Below are 24821 nucleotides of genomic sequence, written 5' to 3' on the forward strand. Positions count from 1 at the left end.
TTGCGCATGTGCCCTCCTGGCCACCACAGCCCACACCACTCCCTCCCTGTAAATCACAGCAGCCTACATCCCTGGCCCTGTAGCCATGTGTCCTCACACCTAGCTCCTATGCCAAAGCCCTCAAAGGGAGTCTAACCAAATCCACTGCCTGGCTCTGAAATGCATTTCTGTGATTTTGGCAAATAGTTTGCCTTCCTATTACTGGTTTCCATATTCTGTGCTGGCCTAATCAGTTTCCCTGAGCACATCCTGGCTGCAGGTCTGATGCTCTACTGTCTAAGGACCAGGTGATTTTAGGGAAGCTATTTATTTAAGGGCTCTGAGCCTTTAAGCCTCTATTTCCATGAGAATGATGTGAGGATTAAAATTTTATTTTTATTGTTGTTGTTGTTGTTATTACTGTTAATGTTTCCCGATTAGGTTGACAAGGTGGTTCTTTTGCTTAACATGGTACCACCCGAGGCCCAGAGATGGCTCGAAGGTCCAAAGTGGCCCCGCTTGCAATGACTGGCAATTAGCTCTGACCACCAGCTAGGAACTCTGTAGGGTTGTTGGGTGGGAATTCTGGTTCCCCCCTCCATGTGCCTCTCCCCAGGGCTGCCTATGCTTCCTCATAGCATGGCAGCGAGGGGTGTTCCAAAAGCCGAAGACAGAAGCTACAGCTCTCTAAAGGTCCAGAAGTTAACCAGTGTCACCTCCCTCTCATCCTAGTGACCATAACAGGTGCCAGCCCGAAGGATTGAAGGGGAAGGCAAAGACACTATCTCTTGATGTAGACATTGAAGGCCTCCTCACAAAAAAAGCATGGGAGGCAGGGAATATTTTTGAATGTCTAACAGATGGATTTCCACAGAGCCTAATACACTGAAGCCCTTTAACAATGTCAGTTTCATTCATTCACTCATTTATTCATCCTAAACACGTTCAGGAAGCACTTATTGTGAGCCAGGCCTTACACTAGGCACAGGAAAGGTGAAGTTGGTTCCACCTACCAAGGAATTCATAGTTCTGGACAGCAATCAAATAAAGCACTAATGACATCACAACACAGTAACCGCTTTGCTAGAAGAATGCCCTGGGATTGGCAAGTAGACCCACAGTGCACCAGTGGGAATTGGCCTAGGAGACTGGCTGGTTCTCCTGGGAAAAAAAGGCTGTTTGCCATGGGGCTGTTGAGTTGGCAGCAGGATGTCTGGAGCTGCCGGATGCAGGCTTGCCATCGCATAGAATCTGCCAGTGGACCTCCTGCCACATATGGAAAGGACTTGTGACAGGTGTGTCAACCAAATTTCCTTTTTTGCTAAAGTAATTTGGGTTCAGGTTTTACCTCACCTCCTATCAAAGGGAATCCCTACAAACACTGTCCTTGAGGTGCTCATGATCTAGTAGAAGGGACCCACACGCAGCAAACTATGTTTCAGTGGTATAAGGGATAAAACAGAGATGAGCACAGGTTATTAAGTAGGGAGGGACTGGGGTCATTTTCTTGGAGCCTGGAAAAGAGGTTCTGGAATGTTTTCTGGAGCAGGCCCCCACCCACATACCAACAACAGGGCTGGTCAAATTAGCAGATGCTCTGTATGGACCAGTGTGGAAGAAATGACAGGGTCTTAAGACAAAACTAAGAGAGATTGGTTATTCCGTTTAAAATCTGCCCCCTTCCTAACTTCCAAAACTCAGGGGTTTGTCAAATTGGCTACCTTGGCATCTGTGTGACAGAAACAGAATCTCCTTAGCGAAATCAGTCTTTTAATAGACCTCCAGAGGTTAATGGGCCTGACAGATTTTTGACATTTATTGGATTTTACGAGCTAGTGGATCTGACTCAGAAAGCTGATCAGATGTTCCAAAACGATGTCCCCTTTGGGGTGATGTCTTCACACAGGGCCATAATGAGGTGACCTTGGATGCCTGAGTCCAGGAAGAACAGAGAATGTCAGAATCGCAGGAATTCTCAACTGATCAAGACCTACACGGTGCCCCCAGGGTCCCTCTGGCCCCAGGATGCTTTGCCCACTGATTCTGTAATTGCACATTCCTTCTAGCTCACCCTGCCTGGAAAGCTACAAGCACCAGTCTCCTTTCACCAACTCCTTGCCTTATTGTACAAACATTTGTGGAAAAGCTTTGTTATAATGGCATTTAATAAATGAACATTCCGGGCCACTGCTCTGGACCAGGCACAGTTCTGGCAGAGGGGCCCCAGAGAAGATTGTGACATGTTCCTCCCCTTCTAAGAGCCTATTGTGACATGTTCCTCCCCTTCTAGCAGTCCTATGGTAAAGACTTCCAGAGACCCAAATCCTGTTTGTGCCTCGTGATGGGGCTGGCAGGGGGACTACAGAGAGAGAGAGACAGAGAGAGAGAGAGAGAGAGAGAGAGAGAGCAGGTGGTAGGGAGGAAGGCAAGCTTACTCTGGAGGATTAGGGAAACCTCCCAAGTACAGGACCTTGTGGCTGGGTTCTGAAAGCCAAGTAGGAGCTCACCAGGCTGGGAAGAAGAAAAAGGACATTCAGGTGGGGAAATGAGGTATATAACAAATACAAAAGTGCAGAGACACACAGATGCTGTCACTGGAATGAATATGCAGAATACAGCAAGCATACATCACTTTTCTCAGCTTGGCAAAAAGAAAATCTTAAGGGCTGGGAAGAACAGGAAAAAGACACTCTCATGCATTACTGGAAGGGATGAGAAGCTATGAAGCTTTCTGGAAATATTGGCAATGTCTGTTCAAATTTAAAATACACATGATCTCTGACCCAGAAATTCCATTTTGGGGACTTACTTAGGTTTCTATATATTAAAATTAAGTGTAAATTAATTAGATAAAATCCTCTGCAATTTCCCAGCTGTGGTGAACATGAGTTTTTTTTCCCGCCTAGAATCCCCTTTTTTGGAAGAAGTGTCCTGATTGCCTTTGGGGAATAGCTCTTCCTACTTGGGTCCATGTGGGTTTATGGTCATCTTGGAGCAGGCTTCTTTATTCTGTGGCTCATCTTAGTTATAGAAATGCCAGGCAAGCAGACACCCATTGTCTTGGGGGAATGGGGAAGAAGGATTCATTTGGGGGCCAATGGCTGTCCCTCTCTAAATCCCATGGTACAGAGGTACAGGGCAGAGATGGGAAAATTTGCCTAGAATCCACTGGTAAATGGTTATTTGTTTGGGTTGCTCATTTTGGGGAGAATTCTCCACTTCATGAGTCTACCTGGTGGGCAGAGCCCACCTCCCACTATAGAAGTCAAAATTCACTTTCCAGCCTCCTTTGTAGTTAGAGAGACAGCATGTAAGCTTCTCCTACCACCATACCCTTTCAGGATGGGAACGGGGCCACTATTGGGAAGCAGGGATTGTGTGGAATCCATTCCAGCAAGGATGGTGGCCATGAGCTGAATCAGGTTTCCAGATGTAGCATCAGCTCCCATTTCCAGGGTCCAGCCTCACTAGTGTGGGTGGTGCTGGAGGCAGTGTCTATGCCCAGCAGAACAGTTGTATAGTTTGGGAAATTGTTCTAGCTGACTGATATCTAAGCCTGAGTGTCTGGCCCGCCAAACAACTCTCAAAGCTACCCAACAAACAACCTTTAAGAAATATATTTCTGCCGGGTGCCTGGATGGCTCAGTTGGTCAAGTGTCTGCCTTTGGCTCAGGTCATGATCCCGGGGTCCTGAGGTAGGGACCCTGCTCAGCAGGGAGCTTGCTTCTCCCTCTCGCTCTGCCTGCTGCTTTCCCCTGCTTGTGCACATGTTCTCTCTCTGTCAAATAAATAAATAAAATCTTAAAAAAAATAAGAAGGAAATATTCTTCTGCTTCAACTGGCCAAGTTTGGTTCCTATTTCCGAGTGTGGACAGATGCATGAGCAAGAGAATGCAAGAACTGATGAGGTTCTCCAGAGCTCACTTCACCTATCTAGGGCTGTGGCCTGACCTCCAGAGACTGATGAAAAATGGGAGTTCTGAGGGAGGAATGGGGCCAGGAGAGAGATTCTGAACACTCTGCTAAACTGGGAGACTGAGGCTTTGATGGGGGTGGTGAAAAGACAAGTGACCTCTTTTGTGTACCAGGCTGGGGTAAAAGTTATACCCATTCCCCTTCAGTACTTTCATAACTACATCTGCAGAGGTGAAATTCAGGCACTCGTGGTTAGCTAAAGGGCTGGTGTGAGAAGGATGTGAAAATGTGGGATAATGGAACCCTTCCCACTGGGAAAAGGATAAACGGATCATCTACTCTACTCACTGGTTCTGGGGCTAAGTGAACTGGATATATAGGCTAAACTGAACACTACGGGCTCCTCAGGAAGGACAGGGCAGAGAGCGGTCCCAGGGTTCAGAGTCCCCAGTTCCCCCTGGCTGAAGCCCCTTCTGTGCCAGCACATGCCACAAAGTCAGGCTTCCAGAAAGTCTCAGGCTTTAAAAACTCAGGGCCTGGTGAATTCCAGACATTCTGAGTGGCTGCATGGACCACATGCCCCGTGTTTCAGCTAGGAAAGCCCTCTGGAGGCCCTTCTGGAATTTGACTTATTTGTCTGTAGGTTGTTTTGAGATTTCCAGTGGAGAATAGGGGTCTTAATTCAGAGAGGCAGAGCGTATACATTGAAAATGCCAATAAGCCAAAGCTCATTATTGATATGCCAAGAGAAAGGCAGCTAGCCCACACAGAACTCCTCAGCTCGAAATTTATAACGGCGGCCAACTTCTGAACTTCTACGAGGCTGAGGTTCCGGGCCTTGCCTGGAGGAGTTCAGTTGTGTTCTGGGCTAATGTTCTAACCTCAGCTGTTCTGATGTTTGCACAAGTCTGTGAATAAACTAAAAACCATTAACTGGTATGCTTTCAAAAGGCAGATTGTGTGGCATGTGAATTATAGCTCCGTAAAGTTTACCATGTTGCACAAAAGGAGCATGCGGGGGCAGACCAGCTTTGAATCTCAGCCCTACTATGCCCTAGCTGGTGGCCGTGAAGCTGATTACTAAACCTGGCTGAGCTCGGTTCCTGAATCTCTACAGTGATTAAATGTGATCAAATCGCACTCATGTCATGGAATCAATATAAAGGGGACGTGAGACCTATCTGTGACATTGCCCAACCCATGGTCACATACTCCATACTCAGTAACTGTGTGTGCCTTATCAAGTCCCTGCTATGTACCAGACACTGGGGACACAGAGACAAACGAGACTTTGCTCCTGCCTTCAAGGAAAAGGCACTTTTGGAAGTGGGAGACAGGCAGGGACACTGTATCAGTGCTGTGATTCAGGGGCCAGATTAGGCAGGTGAGGAGAACCAGAGGGCTCAGGGAGGACAAATACTAATCCCTATTCATCTTCCCTGGCCTCCAATCCCCATAAACCAGTACCATCCGACTGCCTCATCACCCTTCCTTGCTCTCTCCCTAGCACCATCTGAACATCACCAAATGAACATCTTGTTCATTTACTTGCATGCTTCCTGCATGCCTGTGTCTCTCTACATACATGTATCTCTCCAGGCAGCAGGGCCCTTGCCTGCCTCACTCCTCAGTGGCCAGAACAGTGTCCTGTACTTAGCAGACACTCAATAAATATTTGTAGAACAAAAGAAAGCATCAAGATGAGGCCTGGAGGGTAAGTAGGAATTTGCCAAGTGAGAAAGCCAGAATGGGTGTTCCAGGTGGAGAAAACAGCAGCCTGAGCCACCGCAACTATAGACTTCATGGCAGAAGGAGAGGAGATGAGAGAGAAGTGGCAGGAGAGGAAGATGGAGACACAGGTGAGGCAGCCCCAAGACAAGACTTGGCCCTTGCTCTGCAGTGTGTGTAGGGAGGTCTCTAACCACCTCCCAGATGCCCCTCTCCGCTGGCGTCAGTCTATGAAAACCCTGCACAGATCCCTGTAGTCCTGCTGAGTGTAGCCTTTGTGTTTCTATAGTAACTGTTACTATGGCACCAGAGGCCTGGATCCAACTTCCGGCACCAGTGAGGCCCTGAGCTTCTGTCCCCCTTCCTCAGCAGCCTCCATCCCACTACACAGAAAGGAGACGTGGCTGGGTACCACACTGGGGACGTGCAAGGAGGCCTGTGGCCAGATGCAGAGCACAGGGTGACAGGATTAAACACCAGGTATGTCACAACAGGCATGCCTGCCAAGGGCAGACACAGATGGAACATTTACTCGCAATTTCAGTTTCATTGCTTTGCTCAGACAGGGGATGGGGAGTTGGATTTCAACACACAGCAACTGCTAGAGCAGCCGGGCCTCTGTGTGGGTTGGCGGGGTGCCGCCTGGGAAACCCCAGCTCCGTGGGGCTCCCAGACCCGTGGTCTCTGCGAGCCTCTCTCTCCCATCTGCAAAATGGGAAAGCTAAACAGTGATCCTATCGGCTCACTGCAGGTATCAGAGAAACAAGCACAGTGCCCTGCACCTGGTAGGTACTTGACAGATAACTGAAGAATGAGTCTGCATGTAATATAAAAAATGAAGGTCACCTCTGTCAGTCAACAAAACTATGACTACCAGTTCCCTTTTTCTCTCCCCTTCCTGATCCATATTCTGTTCAGACCCAATTCTGTCGCATGAGCTTCAGATCATCTGTTCTCTGCCATCCCCCAGGCTCTCAGAGGGGTAATCACAGGTTTCTGAGTCACAGATCTGTGTTCTAATCCAGATGCTCACTGGCTGGCTGGCCTTGTGACCCTGGGCAAGTTGAGTCACTTCTCAACTGACTGTTCTCATTGAGGTTCCTTTAGTTGCAACACTCAGAAATCCAACCAGGCTGGCTTAAGGCCAAAGGATGGCTGAGGTTAGGGTTGCAGGTTTAGTCAATAAAAATAAAGGATGCCTGGTTAAATGTAAGTTTTAGATAAACAACCACTAATTTTCTGTACAGGTAGTTCTCAAATACTGCATGGGACATACTTAGCTAAAAATAAAAAATAAAAAATAAATAAAAAAAACAAAATATTCAGTGCATCAGAAACTCAAATGTGTCCTCTCTGGCAGCCCTAGGTGGGGTGGGTATTTACTAACTCATGAAACAAGCTGGATCTGGGAGCTCAAGTAACACCATAAGGATTCTCTCTGTGTCCTCCTGCTCCATCTCTGGGCTTGCTTTCTGCGGCCTCAAGGAGGATTGGTTATGCTCCCCTTTCTTCCTTCCTCTCTCCTTCCCTCCCATCCTATGCTCATGCTGACCCCGTACTTCTCATCTACCACACTGTAGTTAGCTCTTCCCTGACCTAGACTGTGCCACCCATCAGGGCTCAGCAGCTTCATATCTGCTCCCCATGTCTCACGGCCCCCCTCAGCCTCTCGGGGCCCCACCGACAGGCTGGGCCCTCGGTCCTGGGGGTCTTCACACATGCCTTTCCCCTCCCAGGAGCACCCTACCTTGACTTTACTCTCTTTTATGTGCTGCTTCTGTTTACCCACTCTGATCACAGTGGACACAGCTCTTCCTAGGTCACCTCTGACCTGGGCATCCAAAGCTGGCTCTCCTCATTTAAGCCATTTTGGCTCTGGGCTTCAGTTTCCCAATCAGTTGGGTGAGGGGACTGGCCCAGCCAGTGGCCACAAACTCCAATGAGAGTTTGAGCCAGGATTTAAATAAAGGCTATTGCCCTGTTTGAAGGCAGCAAGAGCAACTGAGCTCTACCTTGTCAGGCAGAAAAGCAGACCCAGTATTGACAATGCTTCTTTGAAGAAGAAATTGTGATATGAATGGAAAACTCTCAATTTGAATAGTGGGCCCTCTTTGTGACCTCCCAACTAGACTGCCCAGGCCTGCAATCGAGGAACCACCCAGATTCTGGGCACCACATCCATGAGATACCCGAGGTTATTTAAAATGCATTTTCTGGCCACATCCAGAATCTCTGGAGCCAGCACCCAGGAATCTGCATCTCTTAGCAAAATCCTTAGGTGCTTATTATGCTTACTAAAATTTGGGAACTACAAATCCTGGGTTTTTCATTTTAATGGGAAATTAAATTTCATTAATTTCATCTACATCCATTACAATAGAGGCAGGGCGGGAGCACCTTCCCGTTCACATTTTCTCTCCAGACATGTCAACCCCTTACCCAAGGCAACCCTGGAACAGAGCAGGTGGCGGTGCCAGAGCTTTACAGAGCAGGAGCTCCTGCCACCTGCCCATCACTGTGCCAGCTCCACTGGAGGCAGGGATCACAATGAGAAACCTGAGGCTCTCAGAGGGGTGGTCACTTGCCCGAGGTCACAAAGCCATCAGTGAAGGACCTAGGGGTTCAAATCGCAGTCTGTACATCAAAGCACCCTGGAGAGCCTTCCACCAGGCCAAACTCTCTCCCCTGCCAGGTGGAAATGGACATAAGGTCATCTTCTTGTTGAAAGGAGACTGTTGGTTCAGAGTCCCTCTTTCTTCCTGATCAGCGGCTAACTCAACAAGCATAAAGGGCTGATCACCTTATGATGGGGAGAAGGATACGACAGGGTCACAAGGAGGGGAGGAGGAGAGTGTGTGGCTTTGATGCAAGTGGATGGCTCCTGGGGACAAAACAAGAGCCACCACAGATATCAGCTGTGATGGACTCCTCACAGAAACGGGGATGGTGGCTGCCCGCTTCTCCACTTCACCGCCCAGCCCTCACGCCCTCCTTGCGTCAGGTTGAGCTTGAGCTAAGTATGATCAGAGCAAAGTCCTAAATCACAGGCCCATGCAACTGGCAGCTGAGGGGCCCTTGGCTGCAGTTTCCTTCTCTGGGTACACGGGTCTGGATCAGCGTATGTGCTTCTCATTTGGCCCCTGCTTCGGGGACGTGCAGGCTCACGGTGAGCATTTGAGTCCCCGCCACGTGCTTGCTCTGTGCTGTGCTAGGCACACACACCTGCAATTTGGTCTGTACTGCTCTAACGGAACAGAAACGTCTTATTGTCCCCTGAAGTGCTCTGGGAACAGGGCAGAGAGAGAGGTGACTATCTGGGGGGGATAGTGGAAGTGGAAGGAAGGAAGTGGCCCTGAAATGAGGCTGAAGGGGTGTCAGATCAGAGCCATACAGAGAGAAGGCAAGGGCATTCTCTGTGTGCAGAGGAATGCAGGTGGGTTCCAATCCAGCCCTGCCGATTCTGCCTCCCGAACATTTCCTGCCTGTTTCCTAAAATCCAGTGCACCTCGAACTAGTCATTCATATAGCCCCTTCTATAAATAAAATAAATTAAAAAATATTTATTTCACATTTTTCTTTAAGTCAGCATAACTCATTTTTACAAAACTTACATTAGGAACAATCTTTCACAACAGTAATTAAAAAATAGATTTCACTTGTAAATAGATGGTTGCTAGAAAAATAACACTGAAAGCAAGATAATACTACTGAAATCCAGCCAAGGTTCTGCTGCCAGGGAAGGTGCAGAGTCTGCAGCCTGCGCTTTTGTCATTAAAAACAGAAAACAGGCAAGTGTGAGAGATGCATTGGGGACACCCCAGCACCAGCCTGAGACTTTCCCCTGGAGATAATCAGGATTGAGACAGGACAGACACAAGAAAGATACTTGCTTTAATGCTTTATATGCTTCCCGTTAAAGAAACCCTAGATACCGGGGTCCCCACGCTTTGAGAAACTCTGTCTGGGCCAAATCCTGAGCCAGCCCCAAGCCACAGTTGTGCCTCCATGGTTTCCTGCACACTGCTAAGTTTGCAACTGTGCTCTTGGGAGATGGTGGACTCCTAGGGCGGTACGTAGGGGCTATCCCAGTGGGAGAGCACCCTGCATGACAGTAACCACCACAACCCCCACAAGAGCAATGATCACCTTCATAGCAAACATTTACATAGTTCTTATTGTATACAAGGTCCTTTTCTAAGAATTTAAATATTAAATGACTTCATCCTCCCAAAGACATCAAGGATGATGGGACCATTATTATTCCCATTTTAAGGATGAGAAAACTGAGACACAGAAAGCTTAAACACCTGCCCAAGAGCAGATTTATCCTCTTTATATATTAGATTCCCATACACAATCTCATTAGTTTCATCGGGTCATTCAGCAGACATGCACTGAGTATCTTTTATGTTTCTTTCCTTTTCACTTGAAGCAGTACTTTATTTGTATTGAAGCACTATGTTTCCGGCTCTGCCCACCCTTTGACTTATATCCTTTGCTCCCAGCATCCTCAAATGGCTTTCTGTTGCCTCTGAGGGCTGTGCCACGATGCACAGCCCAGAACACCCATGAGGACCCAGGCACCTGTTCTTCTGGCTTCCAGGCTGGTGGTCGCTCTCACTGAGCCCTTCTCTGGGAACCACATAGCCTGAAGGGAACCATGTGGCCTTAAGGTCCATTCCCTTCACTCTGGTTGGGGCGAGGCACAGCTGGCAACTAGGGACAGACCATGGTGGGGGAATGAAATGAAGATCTCTTGCATCGCTTCAGGACCACTGTTGGGGTTGCCCCCACTCTGAGTTCTGCACAGGATGGCTGAGGCCTCTGTTGTGGCTGCACCACAGACCATCTTCCCCTGCCAGGCCTGCTTCTCACGCTCTCTCACAGGTGAGGTTCCTGAGCCTTATCCCCAAAATGCCACCCTTCTGAGTCTATCGCCTGAGAAACTCCACCTAAGATACTGTACAGAGGCATCTGCCCCCATCCAAAGCTGCAAACAGCCCGTCTTCCCAGCAGTCCCTCCTCAACTGAGACCCAAGCAAAAGGAACCCCAGTGCATCAGATCTTTCTGAAGGCTCTTGGTGGCACTAAGTCCCCAGGGTCACCTCCACCTCCACAAGCCTGAAAGCCTTGGAGGTGGTTGAGTTTCATTACTTATGTTTTCGTACATTAGATAATTATCTTTGTTCCCAGGCTCCATTACAGTTTTCTCAAGTGTATCGTGGCCTCGGCTCTAATGACAGGCAGCCATACAAGGCTGGCCTAGGAAGATGCTCTTTCAGGCCCACAGGGATCATCTGAGGCAGGAGAGAGGAAGGCGAAGGGGGTATTGGATTATGGGGTATCAGGGAAGGGTCGCTGCTCCCTTACCTGTGTCTGCCTTTGAGCAAGGGGAGAGCAATCAGCATTTCCCCTCCTTATGGAGGCACCTTTCAGAGCCAGGCAGAGGAGGGTCTGAGTGGTTAAATGACCCCTTTGTTCTATTCTTAAATGGCCTGTCTTTAAAAATAGCCTATATATCTGCCCTAGGTTTGATCCCTAACATTTCTTAAATTTAATTCCAAATTACTGTCTCAGCAATTCCGTAGGCTCCCTACTGTAGCCTAAACCCAGCAATAAAGGCAGAAAAGACATGGAATTAGAACCTGTCTTCTACAGAAGTGCTTTTAGAATGTGTATGTGAGGGCTTACAAGTAATCCTACTTAGCATAAACCAGGCAGGGGGACTCAGTCTGAAGGGGCTCCAAGGTCAACACATCCAGCCCTGCTTTGAGTCACAGGAATAAGGGCCAGGTAGTCCAGATACTGTCCTTCGAAGAAAAGAGCAGAGAAATATCAGAACCAGGTAGCCTGCCCTCTCATCACCTCCAAAGGCCTGGATGTCACACCTACTCAGTGAGTACCTACTAAGTGCCAGGCCATAATTCAGTGGCTCTCAACGTTTATGGTCTTCAGATGCCTCTACATGCTTAAAAATTTTTGAGGAAAGGCCCTAAAGTGCTTTGGCTGCTATTTATCATATAAGAAGCTAAAACTGAAGAACTGTATGAATATTCAGTCATTTATTCATTTAAAAACAATAACAAACCCATTACATGTTAATGTCATATACTTTCATATTTTACAAAAACTATTTTACAGAACAAAGATGTTTAGTGAGAAGAGTGACACTGTTTTACACATCTTCAAATCTCTTTAAGGTCCAGCTTAATGAAAGACAGCTGGATTCTCAGATCTACTTCTGTACTCAGTCTGGTACCATAGCTTGTTCTGGTTAAAATGCAGAGAGAAAACCTAGCATCACAGAGATACATAGTTGGAAAAGGGAGCAGTATTTTAATAGCCTTTTCAGATCATGATGGATATTCTTTGGTACTACAGCCACACTTGACAAGTTTTGTTGTTGTTTTTCAAAGACCCTATTTATTCATTCATGAGAGACAGAGAGAAAGGCAGAGACACAGGCAGAGGGAGAAGCAGGCTCCATGCAGGGAGCGCGATGTGGGACTTGATCCCAAAACCCCGGGGTCACAACCTGAGTCAAAGGCAGATGCTCAACCACTGAGCCATCCTGGTGCCCTTACACTTGACAAGTTTTGGTTAAGGGTTGTTGTGAGGTAAAATCTGAAACCGTGTAGCTGAACTTTTCTACTCTGCAACATTAAAATCCACTGGTCTGTCTTGTACTTTTTTTTTTAAAGATTTATTTATTTGAGAGAGAGAAAGAGTGCACACATGCATGCATGGGGGGCAGGGAGCAGAAGGAGAGGGAGAGAGAGTCTTAAGCAGATTCTGTGCTGAGCATGGAGCCTGACCCGGGGCCTGATCTCATGACCCAGAGACCACAACCTGAGCCAACATCAAGAGTTGGACATTCAAATGACTGTGCCACCCAGGTGCCCATCTTGCACTCTCGATAGGTCTTTTACCCATGTGTGATTTTAAAACATCTTGATTGTTTATTTGAAACAACTGCTTCACTGACTCATACAGATCTTCCAAATATGTGCACATTTCATTATATAGTATCAAAAATTCCAATTCTCCAGTTATCACTGCAATTCTCTTCCAGGATATTCAATGAGGAGATGTCAAGTTCAGAATGGCAGATAAAGCTTTCCAAACTTCTGGTTTTCACTTAGCTTGAACCTTCTCATTGGTAACAGATACCGCCAGTTGCTTTCCTTAAAGTGACAGACTCACTTAACTCATTTTTGAGAGAATATCTGCCAAATACCCAAATCAGAATAACCAGTGTTTGTCATTTGTTCTTTCAAGTAAAAAGCACCTGTCATGAAAAAGCAATGACTAATTCTGCTCACAATTCAATCACACACATGGTTTTTCTCGACATTACCTTGAACCATGGTGCTTTTGTACGCAGCTGATGTGCTTTAAATGTACTTCCCACTTTTCTTTATACAGATTATTAAAAAGACAAGGGTCGACATTTCATAAAGTTAATCATTTTACTGCCTCATTAAGGACAGTCTTAAGTGAAGAAATTGGCATGTGTTTTAATGCAACTGTGTGATGGTGATGAATACAACGATTCCTTATACATTTTGATGCCATATCCTTGATTCAAAGCAGTGCCAGCAGTTTTACCCACCACTGCTACAAATGTCAATAGAATGAAAAATGCAAATAATATCTGAGAGTTATGAAAACAGTTTTGACCTCAAGGACCCCCTGAAAGTGTTTTGCAGATGCCCAGGAGTCTGTATACTACACCTGGAGAACTGCTAAACTAGGAGAGTGCAGTAGATATTGCATCTCTGGAAAGTTCCAAGCTGTCCAAGAAGATAGACTATAAACAGGCCCAATTACCATATGATGTAAGGAGGGCCAGGATGGAGGTGTGGCAGAGAGAGCAATTTGTTTTGCACTGTGGAAACTGGTTTTGCAAAGGTTTACCAGTGTAGAAAACTTTTGAAATGGGTCTTGAGGGTTAAATAGGAGTTCGTCCAGAAAGAGAAGGTGGATCTCTATATTCCCAGTTTCAGAAGAACAGGTCGTAGAAAGGCAAGACCTTTGGAAACAGGTATAAAAAAGAAAATAAGCAGGAGAGTTCACATTATTAATAAAAATAATATTAGTCACCATCACGGAGCAACTTACTATATACCTCACACTTCATATTTAATTCTCTCCCCAAACCTATGTAATTATCTCTCTGTTTGGAGAAGGTGGGTAACTTCCTCAAGGACACAGAGGAAAAAATTTCATAAGGAAAGTCCAGATTAAAACCAGAACAAAAAAAAATTCATAAGGAAAGTCCAGATTAAAACCAGAACTGCCTGCATTCACATATGTCAAGTGCTCTGAAAACTGCCTGGCACTCAATAGTAAGTGATAGTAAGCACTCAATCTGTGTGAGCTGCTTTTGTCTTCACTATCATCATCATAATTACTATTGTTAAATATCGTGTAGGGTAAAGGAGTAAGCAAGCATATTCCTGCCTGGTATCAGTTGCACGGCCCACTTTCCAATAGTAAGGGCAGGCTCCGTTAGCAGCATCCATTTTAAGCAGGTCTAGAAGCACAGAAATAGGTTCAGATATTACTTTGGTTTTTCCGCAAGCAGTTCTATTCCTGAGGGTTTATTCAGTTGGGTCCCTCTGTTCTGTGCCTCCTGCCTGCCAAACCTGCGTGGACCTGAGCAGTCTGAAGATAATGGAAGCAGGCCTGACAGCCAAGTCCTGGGGAGGGCCCCGGGCACTCAGAGCCCTGATTAAAAATGTGGTAGGGTTGGCCATGTCTCAGCTGAGTCTCCTTCCTTTTTTGGTTCTGCCCAGCCACCCTCCACGGGCTCCTTGGATGAGGCAGCCCGTTCAATCCTGCTGGGCACCTGAAAACAGAAAGATAACAGTGCATTACACTTTGATCTCTGTTGCTGTCACTCTAATAAGCAGGCAAGGAGAGCTTCCTGTCCCTGGGCTCTGTGCTGCCTGCAGCAGGCCGGCGGGTTGTTGTCTGTGCGTGGTTTGTTTGTCAGATCAGCAAACAGAGTGCCACAGAATGCCGGCTGCCCTGGGTTTGGTTACTCTGTTATTGATACGTGATGAGCTCTCGGCATCGTTGTGAGTTCTGAGGATGGAATGTTGTGTGGGAGCTCCAGAGGGCAACTCAAGAAAATCAGTCACATTGGGGCTCCCAGGTCCAATTTCCAAATGGTTCTGGCATGTGGGGACCTCTACTAGAGATGGGGAACAGCTCTGTGTGAAGACTTCATGGAGATGATCCATCCTTTCCAACATGCTTCATCATCTTTCTAAGATTGGTATAAATGTTCTGATACTGCCAAGGGGTTCAGTTTCTGTGGCCTGGGCTCAGCCACGATGGTGATGCTAGTACTTTCTACACTGTCAGCCCCTGGGTGCAACACTTCACATACATTATCCAGTTTCATGCTGAGCACAGCAATTGGGAAGACTCCAGATAAGTCACGTGCCCAAAAGCCACCTCTCCTAGAATCGGGAACCAGGACCAAGGCCAGAGTGAATAGCTGCCCCAGAGTGAGTGCTTTCACTCTTCTGTCTCCCCTACCAGTCCTCTTTGCCATCAAGCTTGGCTGAAATAAACTGGGGCAAAGCTGGAACCAGTATTTTGAGGGTGTCTCTACTTGCATCAGAACTTTTACCCATGCATTATCCCACTTCATCCAGAAAATAACCCTGACATAGGGATCATCACCCCCACGTACAAGAGAGGATGCAGAGGCCCAACCTGTGGATCATTTTGCCCAGGTCCACAAGTCTCAAACAGAAGAGGATCCAGACTCAGATCACTATGAACTCTAAGTCCATGCCCGATCTGTCACCCACACTGCTTCCACTGGGAGCACCAAGGGAAACATCTATGCTATGAGCATGAGTGACAGGGCTGGTTGCTTCAAGAGGGAAGTGGGAAGGAAAGGTCCAATTCAAGAAAGGTCCCATGGTAGGGGGCTGCTATGAGGAGGAAAAGGTTAAAATACTGGTCAAGAAGGCAGGTCTAGGGATCCCTGGGTGGCGCAGCGGTTTGGCCCCTGCCTTTGGCCCGGGGCGCGATCCTGGAGACCCGGGATCGAATCCCACGTCAGGCTCTCTGCATGGAGCCTGCTTCTCCCTCTACCTGTGTCTCTGCCTCTCTGTCTCTCTCTGTGTGACTATCATGAATAAATAAATTAAATCTTTAAAAAAAATAAAAATAAAAGAAGGCAGGTCTACACAGTACAGGAATTGGAATCTGGGGAGGGACAGGTGCCCACCTCTCCAATTTCAGATCATTCCTAACTCCAAAGCTCAGTTTAAGCACCACACTATTTACAGAGCCTTCCTCCAGCCCACTCTGACCCTGATGTCTACTAGCATTTGCAGCCTGAGCCATTCTCTCTGCCTGAGAACTGCATGCAGACAATTGCATCCTGGGTCTGTCTCCAGTGTCTCTAGATAAAAAGTTCCCATCACACAGGAGGTTCCCACTGAGATAGGAAGTTGCTAAAGGGGAGGATGCTGTCCTCTTTATTCCTCTTTTCTTCTTCACAGAACCCAGAAGACTAGCAAAAACAAACATATGCTCAAATCAATACATGGGGTGTTGAACTGTTCCTATGTTATAAAGAAAACAGAGGAACTTCTATAAATTAGGTCAGCAGTGCCAGGGTTATCTGATTTCTCTCTAACAGTAAGTCTCCTCATCACTACTGTTCCTCAAATCAAAGGCAAATAAATGTGGACTGAAATACAAAGGAAAGGAAGGAGAAGTGGGGAGAAAGGAAGAAAGGGGCAAGAAAGAGGAGGCGGGAAGAAGAGGAGAAGATGAGGGGGAGGAGAGAGAGGAGAGATGAGGAGGGGAGGAGGGGAGGAAGGGAGAAGAGGAGCAGGGGATAGAGGAAAGAGGAAAAGATAATGAGAGGGAGGAGAGGGAGGATGGGCAAGAGTTGAGGAGAGGGAGGAGGGGAAAGGAAATGAGGAGGTGGAGGAAGAGGAAGGAAGAAGGGGAGAAGGAGGATGGGGAAGATCGGAATCAGGGAAGGAGGAGGTGGGGGGAGGAGGGGAAGTAAGGGGGAGGAGGATTTTGCTCTGGAATGGGACATAGAGCTTAAAACTGAAATGGGTACAAAATCAGATCGGTGACAGAAATAGCACTCTTTTCTCAAGCATGAATTCTATTTTGCCTAATCTAAAAAGAGCTTTTTCTGCGATACAAACCTCCCCTTCTGTGCCTGCTTCACCAAGATGTAGGTATAATTGACTTCATCGAGTATGAAAACCTAACCCACCATGGAAGGAACTATACTTGGGGCTTTGTCAGGTTAATCTCCACAGAAATCTGGTGACAAAGCCAAATGTTGAAGGAAAACAGAACAGACAACCAGAATTTGCAGCCCAGCCTTCTCTGGAGTGGCCCAGCCCAGGCCTGGGAGGGTGCTCCAAACAGTTGGGTGGGCAGGCTCCCAGTAGACAGTTAACACCTTGGGGATTTCCGGTGCCCACTGCAATGTTCAACTTGGGAGATGCTACACATATGTGTCACCTGTTCACATCTCTTGAGTTTACAAATGCAGTCGATGACCATCAAACTTAACCACTTTCATTAACATCAGGATTCACCAGCTGATCTCAAAACTGGAAAGATTTCAGACTTTCCCTATAACATAGTTTTCATTTTCATTTTTTCTGGCATGTATTATGAATAATGTTGAAACTCACAGATGCTTCGAGCATTCTGGATATTTTTGTGAGGCTTGAACCTTATCTGAGCATTCATACCTGTACTGTGAGGTCAGGTTCGAGCACATATGAGTCTGTGACATATGTGGCAGGTCTTGTTCTTGTCTTTTTTTCTCACTTATCATGGCTCAGAATTACATATCTTTGGCTTGCCTATATTGTGTCTGTTCATCCTCCTAAAAATGCTGATATCCATAAAGACCAGAACCATTTCTATTTTGTTCACCACATAGTTCCCCATGTATAGCATATGACCTGACATTTATATAATGCACAGCACATGGCAGGTGCTGCACAAATATTTTCTAAGAATGAATGAATGAATGAATGAGTGAATGGGACTGGATTAAATGTCTCTTAGCTTCTTAGCTCCTTGAAACACAAAGAGTCTCAGGCTCCATATCACCAAAGGGCCCTTGGCTGCTTGAGCTCAAGTGGGCAGCCCTTTGTGTGTTGGCTAGTCATGTCAGTACAGTGTTGGGACCCCGGATCTGACCTCCAGGGTGGCTGCAGGTCCTTGTTTGGCACAGATCAGACCAGGGGAGGCTTGGTCATAAGGGTGAGCTCAGGCTGGGGCCCTGGAGGACAGGCCCACCATGGAGTTTACTTGACCACTGTCCCAATCAGGACGCATCTTGGGAAGAGCATCTCTGACTTTAGCAGCCTAGATCCTTGGCAGCCAGCACCAGTATGTGCTCCACACAGGATGGGTAGCAGGAGAGCCTGGTGGCAGACAGGAAAGTACATCCTCCAGAGCCAGGCATGACCTCAAGGTCAGGGAGACATGTGCTTTTGAGAAGGTGGGCCATACATAATAATGTGGTGTCTGGTGGTGCCACATCTCTATTTTGTAAGACCTGTCACAGCAGGTGTAGGACACATAGGGGTCTGGAACAAGCCTCAGGGAAGACCCCAGTGACAGTATTCCACCCGCAGCACATGTCCTGGACTGCAGGCCCAGCACCAACCCTCCAGGTAGGCCTCCTGTGAAATGATCTCTCCCATGAACCCATCCGCTACCCCTGTCCCACCACCCCACCACTCCATCAACCATGGACACACTACGCCTCTGGGCAAGCTTGTTCTCACTTCTAAGTCTTGATTTGCTCCTTCCCTGGCTTCTTTCCTCAGGTCTGAACACGGCCAGCTCCTTATTATTGGGTCTCAGTTCAAACAACGCCTCTCAAAAAGAAGCCTTCCCTGACCCCCTCCCGACCTAAACCCAAAATGGTTTTGATTTTGATTTGGCTTGTTTATTTCTTGCTTGCTTGTCAGCTCCAAGCCCATGCCACCTTTCACTTACTCCCTTAGCCCAAACCCCAGCACAGGGCAGTACACAGAAGGCACCTGATAAACATGGTACAGATAAATGAAGCAGCAACTGAGTGACTGAGTGAATGCGTGTGGTCAGTTCAACAGTGAGGACCAACACAGCTTCCCAGGGGCCATTCGATGCCAGGCCTGTCCAGTAACGACACTAATAATCTCAAGTCCCCCAGGGATAGTGAAAACAAAGCTCTCAAGAAGAATCTCCTGGTCAGGATGGGCTCTGGTTCCAGGTCCTGGGAAGTTTTTATTATGATTCAATAATGACTATACAGCCAGCTCTTGGACCTGTAAGCCTTTAATTCACAGCTTCCCTCTGAGTGGCCACCATGGTGACTCCCATTTCACAGACAAGGAGCCATATTTGGGGAGATTGAGCAACTTGTTCAAGGTCTCTCGGCTATGAAGTCAAAGACCTTATTTAGCCTCTCTGGTGACCCAGAGCTCAAACACCTCTTTCCCCCTTCCCTGTATATCCATGTGTCAGGCTGTAAGCCCGGGGCCTAGAGGGGGCAATACAGGCAAGAGAGCTGTTCTGACTCCTTTGCCCACCGAGTATCTACCAGGCCCTTGTTCTGTGTAGGCACCAAGGCCAAGAGACTGAGCCCCACCCACCTGCAGCTCAGTGACACCCATGCTGCAGTGAGCCACTCCACAGTGGTCTTCTAGAAATATTTTTCTTAATTAGAGGTAATTAAAATTCTTCAGGTTTTGATAGTTCTTAAAATTCCTTGGGAGTGGGAGTTGGTGGTGACAGTATGTGGAGTAAGCACTAGTGTCTACATTCAGGGGAAAGACTTGAGGTGGTGATGGGTGGGGCCTTGGCCACAGGCAGGCTGGCTAGATGGGGCTGGCCTCCCAGGGTTCATCCCAGTTTGGAGCCATTTCCTCCCCAAATTCTGACTCCCCAGCTCTCTAGCTATGAGCTCTGGGCCCTGGCGGAGGACCAGAGGGCACTGGTGTGGGGAAATGTGCCTTGTTCAGCATCTTGTAGCAGGTCCTAGAGTAAAGGCCCATCAAGACCTCTGCTGGGACACTGGAATCTTTCAATCGGAAGCCCAAAGTTCCTCTTTCTTTCATGCATTCATTCCTGGCAAACTGTGCATTTTCTCCCCCTCCCCTGGTGAAGCCCATTGTCATTCCAGTGGCATTTCAGCCTACTGCAGGCATAGTGGAGGCTCCCTCTTCCAGATTTCTCTGTGGAATCACTGGCAAGGACAAAGCTGTTAGGAGCAAGATTCGGTAACTAGCTTTTTAATTTCATGGCCCGAGGTTGTCAGGACAGTGCAGAGAAAATTGCCAACGATTCGGAGAGCTGCCCATGAATCTGGGACAGAGCAGGCAAGAACAAGGGACACTTCGGCTGGGGGGGTGGGGGTGGGGCTGGGTGCTGGCAGCCACTTGGATGAGAAAGTTCTCTTCTTCCAAATTTCTTTCATTTGGATCCCATGTTAATTTAAAAAGATCAATTCAGCAATTTTTCGCCCTTCCGCAATAAAGTGTTTTAGATGGCTGAGAAAGCAAAAAAGATGTGGATCCTTCTCCAGGGGGCATAATGATCGGGTGATCATAGGTTGCTATGAAATGAGGCTTGTAAATTTGAGGAAGAGTTGCTATATTTCCAAATCATTTTTGCAAATGTGTATGACAGCACAAGTATACCTCTGGATTACGATGCACTGTCAGAGTGAAATGATCTGCAACCCAACCCCCAGCTCAGCCACAAGAGTTGCCGTGTGGTTGCGGGTCAGGTCTTCCTCTCTGAGCTCTGGAAATTGCAAGGATTGAAGAAAATAATCCCTAATATCCTTTCCCACCTTTACATTTCTCTGCTTTTTTGCCAAGTTCATTAGGAATCTTCTCATTACCTTAGATATGAGGTCTCTGGGCTCTTGGGCAGAACCTCAGACGGGTCAGAATTAAGAGGACTGAGCTGTGACCACCCAGGAGGTGAGTGACAGAACTGCATCATGAGGGGCAGTCCCCATTTTACAGTCATACCACCTAAGAGTCCCCAGCTGGATATACTCAGGCAAGTTAATGCTTAAAAGGATAAAGTGGTAAACTTGCAGCAGGGTTGTGACTTAGGTTTCCCAGAACTCTCCCAAATGTATTCTCTTTCAAATACATTCCTCGCAAACACCCCCTACTATTTACCCCATTTTACAGATAAGGAATGTATGATTCACATGCCTAAAGGTGCCCCAAGTCTGACCAGAACCCCCTAGGGGTACCTCTTGCCTGGCTCTAGGCTAAGATAGACAAGGATTGCTCCTGGGGAAGCAGCTCATGAAGGGTAAGAGAAGCTAGCAGTATCCTGCCAATTCCTTCCCTCCTGCCTCCCTGCAGCCTCATAACTGCCCCCTAATTGGCTGTATTGGTCCAAGGCTCCTGGTCTCCAACAGCATGAATGCACACTGGGTGATTTAAGCTGAAAGGCAATTTATAGAAAGGATACTGGGTGCTCACAGAACAGATGGGAAGGCTGGAAAACGAGGCTAGGAAGCAGGCAAGAAAAAAGGGAGGTCACACAGCCAGAAGCATAACCCAAACTCTAGCTACAGAACCAGCCCAGGACTGTCATCACTGCAGCTGCTACAAACACACAGTCCCTGGCACCTCAGCTTAGCACAATCTCTGCTGGCGTTGGCCACATGCCTCCACCTGAGCTGCAAGGGAGGCTGGGAAGGTGGGTGGGTAGCTGGCATTTTCACCTTCCACAGGAAGGCTCTGCCTCTCAATATTACTCAGCCATCACAAAGGGCAAATACCCACCATTTGCTTCGATGTGGATGGAACTGGAGGGTATTATGCTGAGTGAAGTAAGTCAATCAGAGAAGGACAAACATTATATGGTCTCATTCATTTGGGGAATATAAAAAATAGTGAAAAGGAATAAAGGGCAAAGGAGAGAAAATGAGTGGGAAAAATCAGAGAGGGTGACAGAAACTGAGAGACTCCTAACTCTGGGAAACGAAAAAGGGGTGGTGGAAAGGGAGGTGGGCGAGGGGTTGGGGTGACTGGGTGACGGGCACTGAGGGGGGCACTGGATGGGATGAGCACTGGGTGTTATACTATATGTTGGCAAATAGAACTCCAATAAAAAATATACTAAAATAAAAATAAAAATAAAAATCCTTCACATGGAAAAAAAAAAAAAATAAGTCTCAGAGGATAGAGCAAAGTTCCAAACAGGAAAGGCACTGGGATGCCAGACAACCATATAAATGGTAAATGGGCACCATTGGTCAGGTAGGCTAGGTAATCCTGTGATAACAAAAAAGTCCTAAATCTGAATGACTTCAAACACTAAAGATTTATTTATTACTCATCCTATATAGCCATCAGGGGCCAGTTGGGGGCTCTGCTCCAGGTCATCCTTAACCTAGATCTCAGGCTGACAGAGCATCCATCATTTCAAACACTGCCCACTGTCACCCTGACAGAATGGAAGATTTGAAGCAGCAATTTTTAAAGGCTCAAGTCGAGAAGTGATACATGTCTTTTCTACTCATGGCTCGTTGGCTGGACTACTCACATGGCCCTGCTTTGGGGCCAGCAGGCACAATCCTGTCTTGGGTGGAGGAGCAGATAGCTTTGAATATCTGGTGAATAGCATTAATGATGCCCACAGTTCCACTACAAAAAGCCTGCCAACCACAACCCACTGAGGGCAAGAACAGAAGAAAAGGCACTGAAATGGACCAGAGTTTCATTCCAAGTGGAGCTACCAAGATCTGTGTATTCCTCTAGCATCCTCAGAGGCTCGAGGAATCCCCCACTTTCAGGTGTGGTCACAGCAGGCAATCCACTCAAACTGCAAGGGCAGCAGCAAACGTACAGGGCACAGTCTACCATGAAGCACCAGTCGGGCCAGGAGTAATCAGAGCAAAAAGCCAAGAGCAGACTCCTGGAGCTCACTCAGGTGGGCAAGCAGCCTCATCCTTGCTCAGAGGCCCCTTAGCCATGGCACCATCTCCCTACAAAGATGGGCACTTCTCCATAGCTCTATGTTCTCACTGGAAACAAACGCTCTGCTTGCAACTGGCTGACAGGCAGCAGGGGCTGGGACAACTATAGGCTGCTGGGTCCTAACCCACTTCAGCCACAGAGAGACAACAGGCAAGCAGAGCCTCAGAGAAATGCAGAGAAGCCAGGCACCTGGAGCAATGAGTCCGCCTGCACCTCTGAAGGGCCTCATACACCCAGGTCCGACCGGACCTACAGCCCTTCCTAAAGGAAGATATAATGTTATATCTTATAATATATAAGTGTTATAGCTTATAATGTTGACACTTCTAAAAAAGGAGTGAGAACAATTATTGGTACCATCTTGGCCAATGATCAATAGACTAAACACCAAAGCTCCCGTCAATACCCAGTCCAGGGAAGAGTGTAGTTGTAGCTTCTGAGGTAAGTGGGGGATACACAGATACAGCACAGACCACTGGTTTCCTCCCAATGTACATGTGCCACTTCTTCCTTAATAATATGGACCCCAATTTTTAACTGGAGGCCATACGAGAAAGCTCCAAGCCTATGGCTAGAAGACTGGGGCAGCCATTTTGTATCATGAGGGAGCACTTTCAAGATGGTGGAGCTTAGGAGTCGGAAGGTCATGGAGCCTCCCTATCTGCCAGGACTGCCTTCCTCCAGACTCGTACATGAGACACACAAGCTCTTGTCTTGCATAAGTCACTGTTACTTTGTGGTTTACAGTTATTAACAGCAAAACACAACTGTGAACAGCTACAGCAGAAACAGAAAAGTCATGTTAACTGCTCTTGTCTTCAAAGGAGTGTGGAGCTTGTTAAAAGGATCACCATCCTGTTTGGATGACCTCCGTGATGGGCCAGGAGATGCAAAAGTGGGCCTGGGGCTCAGTTTGGAAAGAGGAGCTGAAGAGAGCTGACTTGTAGTGCATCCCATCATGAGAAGTTGGCATTCCACTGGCAACCCATGAGGGTGGGAGTGAAGAGGAGATGGGGCACGGGGAGAGGAGCCAGGAAATAATAAGTTGGCCAGAGGCTAGTGCACTCATTAGAAAAAAAGCTGACCACGAATCCCTCAGGATATGGAAAGTCCTCTAAGAACAAGAAGGTTGAAAGCACAATTTGCAGCTTGTTTTTAATGTTGCTGAAATGTCAGTGCCTCCTCGGATATCTCTGGAATTTCAGTCAGTACTAAAGGATCAAGATGCTGAGTTTCACACAAAAATCCACAAGCTACAATGAATATGGTAGAGGCAAGAGCTCCAAAGCAGAGGTGACTGGAGAATCTAGAAGGGGTCAAGCTTGGCTTTCTGCAGGGCCAGGATGGCCATGGCAGGGGCAGCAGGGATGAGCAAAGCTGAGCTAGATCTCAAGGGGCAGGGGCCCTAGGTGACATCTTCCATGTGAGAGGAGTCTTGCAGCCTCCTCACTGGTCTCCCTGCCTCCAGCTTCACCCAGTCCAATCACATTCTGTGCTGTCCTAGAGAAATCTTTGCAAATTGCACATCTGATGCTGGTCCTGCCCTATTTAAAACTCACTGTCCCCAACCCAAGGTCAAATTCAACCTCTAAAATGGCAGCATTTGAGGCTCCACCCAACTTCACCGACCTCATCTCTCACTGGTCCCCACCAGAGCCCACATGGAATACACTCTCTGCAGTCCCACAGAACTTTCGGGCTTCCAACTCCTTTCAGAATATATCCATGCTCTTCTGAGCAAAAGCCCAGAAAGCCTCTGGGCCTTTGCTCAAGCTGTACCCTCTGCCTGGGACTCCAAGCCTCTCCCTTCTCTAAGTACTTATCTGGGAAATATTCTTAATTGCAACAAAAATGAATTCTGGCTGATTAATGGAGTAAAGGTATATAGTAAATGACACAGTGTGGCTCCCAGAATCTCTGAGAGGGCCAGAGATCCAGACTGGAAGATGACATGGACAGGAGCCACACGTGAAGTCACACTACTGGATGTTCCATGGTGACATTATTACCCCAGTGCTGGGATAGACAAGGGAGCAGGTGCCTCTGATGCAGCCTGTACTGGTACTGGATCCATGCGGGAACTCCACCATGGCCCCCCCAAAAGGGACACCACTTCCCTGTTGCCTCCTCACATGCTCCCCTGCTGCATCAGAGTGCCACGGTGGCCTCTGACAGCTGGAGTTG

The 24821-nt window shown here is 47.4% G+C and overlaps 1 long non-coding RNA gene across 1 annotated transcript; it reads right to left on the minus strand.

Annotated features, from left to right (window-relative positions):
- Window positions 1–1737: 1737 nt before the first annotated feature.
- LOC118354464 (uncharacterized) lies at window positions 1738–8378 on the minus strand. The gene is made up of 3 exons (XR_004814984.2): window positions 8062–8378; window positions 2415–2490; window positions 1738–1911 (listed from the first exon to the last, which is right to left on the minus strand). It is a non-coding gene; the product is annotated as an uncharacterized LOC118354464 (long non-coding RNA).
- Window positions 8379–24821: the final 16443 nt, after the last annotated feature.

The sequence above is a fragment of the Canis lupus genome, chromosome 4 (genome assembly GCF_003254725.2).
Source record: "Canis lupus dingo isolate Sandy chromosome 4, ASM325472v2, whole genome shotgun sequence".
NCBI lineage: Eukaryota > Metazoa > Chordata > Mammalia > Carnivora > Canidae > Canis > Canis lupus.